Source organism: Cyrtonyx montezumae, unplaced genomic scaffold (assembly GCF_038088225.1).
Source record: "Cyrtonyx montezumae isolate F1298 unplaced genomic scaffold, pur_monq_1.0 scaffold_56, whole genome shotgun sequence".
Classification (NCBI taxonomy): Eukaryota; Metazoa; Chordata; class Aves; order Galliformes; family Odontophoridae; genus Cyrtonyx; species Cyrtonyx montezumae.
The window spans coordinates 25,710-30,915 of NW_027072063.1; positions in this window are offsets into that span (position 1 = coordinate 25,710).

Here is a 5,206-nt window from a genome sequence, read left to right on the forward strand (position 1 = left end):
TTCGCTCCGCTCCTATTTGCGCCGCAACATTTCTGTTATCTCCAGTCTCTTTATTTCTGCTAACATTTCGTTCCGCTCCACTACCATTTGCGCTGCAACATTTCTGATTTCTCCACATCCATTCTTTCCGTTAAATTTCACTAAGCACCACACCCATTATCGCCACAATCTTTCAGTACTCTCCATTCTGATTGTTTTTGCTACCATTTCACTCCATTTTGTTCCCTTATGCGCTGCAACCTTTCAGTTTTCTCCTTTCCCTTTTTCTCCGTTCCAATTTCGCTCTGCTCCCAATTCTGCCGCAACCTTTCACTTCTCTCCACTCCCATTACGCTCCCATTTTTACCGGAACATTTCACTTCACTCCACTCACCTTGTTTCCATTCACATTTCGCTCCACTCCGCTCCTATTTTAACCACAACGTTTCTGTTCTCTCCAGACCCTTTGTTTCCGCGTCCATTTGCTCCGCAAAACTCAGTCCTCTCCACCCCCTTTGTATCTGCTCCATTATCGCTTCTCTCCCATTTGCACCGCAATCTTTCAGTTCTCTCCACTCCTATTGGTTTACCTCCCATTTCGTTCCGATCCGCTCCCATTTGCGATGCAACCTTTCAGTTCTCTACACTCTCATTTCACTTAGCTTCGCTGCCATTTACACTGCAAAATTTCGTTTCTTTACTCTCCCATTTCGCTCTGCTCCGCTCCCATTTGCACCACAACCTTTATTTTCTCTCCACTACTTTTATTATCGCTCTTATCCCATTTCCGACGCAATCTTTCAGTTCTTTTCTCTCCCGTTATTTTCGCTCCCATTTTGTTCAGCTCACCTCTAATTTGCGCTGCAACCTTTCAGTTCTCTCCACTCTTTTTCTTTCTGCTCCCATTTCACTCCACCTTGCTCCCATTTCTGCGACAACCATTCAGTACTCTCCATTGCGATAATTTCCTCTACCATTTCACTCCATTTTTTGCTCCCACTTGCGCTGCATCCTTACAGTTATCTCCACTCCCACTTCTTTCTGCTCTGCTACAATTTGCTCTGCAACTTTTCAGTTCTCTCCACTTAATTTCTTTCCGCTCCCATTTTTCATTGCTCAGCTTCCATTTGTGCCACAACCTTTCAGTACTCTCTATTCCTTTTATTTCTGCTTCCATTTCGCTCTGCTCTCATTTGCGCCGCAACCTTTAATTTCTCTCCTCTCTTTGTTTCCGCTCCTATTTCGCTCCACTCCACTCCTATTTGCACCGCTACATTTCTGTTCTCTCCAGTCCCTTTGTTTGAGCTCCCATTTCGTTCCGCTCCGCTCTTATTTGCACCGCAATCTTTCAGTTCTCTCTTCCCTCTTTGGTTCCCCTCTCATTTCGCTCTGCTAGCATTTGTGCCGCAACCTTTCATTTCTCTCCAGTCCCTTTGTTTCGACTCCCATTTCGCTCCACTTCGCTCCTGTTTGCGCCGCAGCGTTTCATTTCTCTCCACTCCCATTTCACTCCCATTTGTGCCGAAACATTTCAGTTCTCTGCACTCCCTTTGTTTCTGCTCCCATGTAACTCCGCTAGTATTTATGCCGCAACATTTCTGTTCCCTTCTGTCCCTTTGTTTCCATTCCTATTTCACTCCGCACCACTCCCTTTTGCTTCGCAGCCCTTCAGTTCTTTCCACTCCCTTTGTTTCTGCTCCAATTTCATTCCGCTCCCATTTGCACCACAACTTTTCACTTCTCTCCACTGCATTTGTTTCCGCTCCCAATTGGCGCCACTCCTCACCCACTTGCGCCCCAATCTCTCAGTTCTCTGCACTCCCAATTCGCTCTGTGCCGCTCCCATTTGTGCCACAACCTTTCAGTACAGTTCATTCCTTTAATTTTTGCTCCCATTTCACTCTGCTTTTATTTGCACTGACACTTTTCAGTTCTCTTTGTAATACACTAATATCTTATACCATTGCCTCAAAGGTTGCTGATGAACATGTCCGAACATGTCCAAGCTTGACCTGGGCAAGGGTTGTGAAATCCCTTGTCTATGGGACAAGCTGATGGGCATGTCCTGGGGCAGCCTAAGCTGCAGCTCAGTGGCCATTGAACACTCTTTTGTGGAACTCACTTCCAGGGGAAGATAACCATCTCAGGTGATACTCCCCTGACGCTGCAGCTCAATGACCGGAGAATACTCGTTTGTGGAACTCATCTCCAGGGGGAGATAACCATCTCAGGCGATACCCGCCTGATGCCCAAGCAGGAGGGGTTCGAAGGGATCGTCACGTAGACTGGAGAAATCTGGGAGATAAATAGAGGGGTCCTGCAGCCACGAAGTTGGAGGGTTTTCTCTGGAGTGGCTTCCTCTTGGAGAAGCTTTCTCTTAGGAGAGACCTCCCGAGCTGATCACTGCCTGCTGCTTCCTGGAGAGGCCTTCTCTTTGGAGAGACCTCACGAGCTGATCACTGTTCGCTGCTGCCCCTCCGGGGGTTGACCCCTCACCGCTTCTCCTGTGCTGACCCGGTGCTGCTTCTACGGACAGCTGCTTGCTGCTCAGGGCTGCCCGTCGCTGCTGCTGTTCTCCCCGCTTCTGCCGCCCCTGCTCTTCTGCCTCGGACCGTCGGAGCCGCTTGCAACCGGACCGCCCCTGGGATCCTGGCTGGTGACTATCCCTGCTTTGTACAAGCCCTTGCTTCCTTCCTATCTTTCCTATCGCTAGCCTTCCCTTCCCCATCTCCCTAACAGTGTCCGCCTTCCCCATCTCTCTGGTTTATAGTGGTAATAAACTGGTCGGACCAACATCTGAACCGTTGTTTCTTAATCTCACGCTGGGTATATACATAATCAATGAACCTTTGTCGCTCTCCTTTATATTGGAGCGTGACATTTCTAATGGCGTAGTCGGCAGGATACCCTTCGTGAGAGTGTTGTCCTTCCAGATATAATTTGAACCCTTTTTCTGTGTATGCCTCTTGGAGTTGTGAGGAGTGATATTTTTTTATTTAAATGTGTGTCTCTCTCCAAGAAGATCATTCCGAATTCTGAATCTGGCAACTTAAGCGTGAAATTTGAACCTTTTTCTGTGTGTACCTCCTGGAGATGCAAGGAGCAATATTTTTGAAAACTTAGATGTGGGCACCTCTCCAGGAAGACCACTCTAAATTCTGAAACTTTACTGTTTATGTGTATACCTCTCGAGGACTTGTGAAATACATGCATGCTTCCTCGGGAAGACCTCTCTGCATTTAGTGTTTGATAACTAAAGCTTTTTCGTGTGCGCCTCTTGGGTAGTGAGGAACTGTGTACCTCTCCAAGAAGTTTGTTTACCTTAGAAAGTGTTGTTTTTAGCTTTTGTCTTTTTGTGTGCTCCTCTCAGCAAAAGGGAGGAGTGATTGGAACAGTATTTACCTTTGCTTGATAGGTGTGTTGTGCCTCCCTGGGTGGGGGTGAGGTGTTATTTGTGCTTTTGAATACCTCCTCTCTCCCTCGGTGTAGACCTTTTGTGGGTATTGAGAAAATGTGTGACAGTGCCACAATGAGTTGTGAAGATGTATTATTTGATCTTTTGGAAAAGCATGGTGCTAAACCCTCGTTAACAGGGGTAGACTGGGCACGGCAGAACTGGTATAACGTGCAGAGCGTCTCTGACCGTATTAGTGTTCTGCAAAAGAATGCTCGTACCCGAGCTGGAAAAGGGAAGGCATTTATTTGTGCGGTATTGGGCTCTGCTCTGGTTGCAGCTGTAGAATTCCGCGACCAGCAGCTTAAAACAGAGAGCCAAGCTTTACAAGCATTGCATGAATCAGTTAAAGTAAGTCAGGAATTGATAAAAGCTCTGCAAAATCAAATTGTAAACCTAGAAGAGCAAGTAGAAAGAGAAAAACATAATTCTGATCTGTTGCAAATAGCTTTAAGGGAAGTGTTAACGGGTAAGGATGCCAGTGGTACTAGTGCACCTCAAGAGAAAACTTATCCAAGGGAGGAATTGCAAGGTATAAAGGCAAGTGTAGACAAATTATTAGCCTCCCCAGCTCAGTTGCGTCCTTTAATAAAAACTGAGTATTCATACGATAATAGCGAGGATTTAGATCCTCAAATGAACATTAAAGAAATCCCTTTCTCTACTACTGAGCTAGCAAAATTGAAAAGAGATTTTGGCTGCTCTCCTAAAGAATCAGAAACAGAGTACGTATGGAGGGTCAGCCTCACAGGTGGAGATCAGATACTTTTAACTGAAAAGGAGGCTGAAGGCTATTGGGGACCAGGAGTATTTTTAACCACTGGTAACAGTCGTGCTCCGTGGTCCCTTACACAGAGAGCTGCCTATTGGGCAGGTGGTCTTAATCCCCTAGAAAGGGGAGACCCCCTTGCCATTACTGGAACTGTTGATCAACTAGTAGAGAATGTTCAGAAGGCTGCCTGTCTCCAAATGATGTATGACAGGAAGCTACAGTTACACCATGAATCACCCATGATGTTGCCCGTTGATCCTGAGAGAATGACCCCTCTAATCAGGGGGCTTCCAGAATCGCTGAAACCCATAGGCATACAGTTGCAAGGAAAGATACAGGCTATGCCTCAGGGAGAAAGAACCCGGGCAATGTTAGAAGGAACTGCAACCTCTAATAATTTGCAGTCAGGATGCAAAGTATGGACATGGGGGGAGGTTGCCCAAGAGTTAATTAATTATGGAAGAAAATATGGGCCGGTGGTTTCCTCCTCTAGTAAATTTGAGCCAAGAGGAGTAAGGCTTGCAGCAGCCAGACTTGTCCTCAGGCCACCTAGCCCAAAGCTTAATGAGACTGAAAAGCTTTCATGCCCACTAAGAACGGGTAGGCGAAGCATTGATCATAAATGTAATGGTCTTTGGACTCTGGGCTGGAAAAAGGGCATTCCACCAAAATGGATGGATGGACTGACAACAGATAGGCTTGAGATGCTGGTGACTGATTGGCCTACTAGATTTGAGGAAAGTAAAACCCCAGGTCCTAGTGCTCCTCCCATAGCACCAGAAGAGCTGCAGGAACCATCGGGAAACTAATTTCTTCACCTCTCTCAAGTGAGCCAGGAGGTGAAGGATGGATGCATATTAGAAAGCTCACAATAAAAGTAAATGATCTATTAATTACTTGCATTGTTGAACCCAATTTAGTTCCAGAAACTTTTCTGGTGGGTACAGGAGCACAAATTTCAGCTATCAGAAGGGGTGATGCTGACCGTGCGGGTGTAGCCC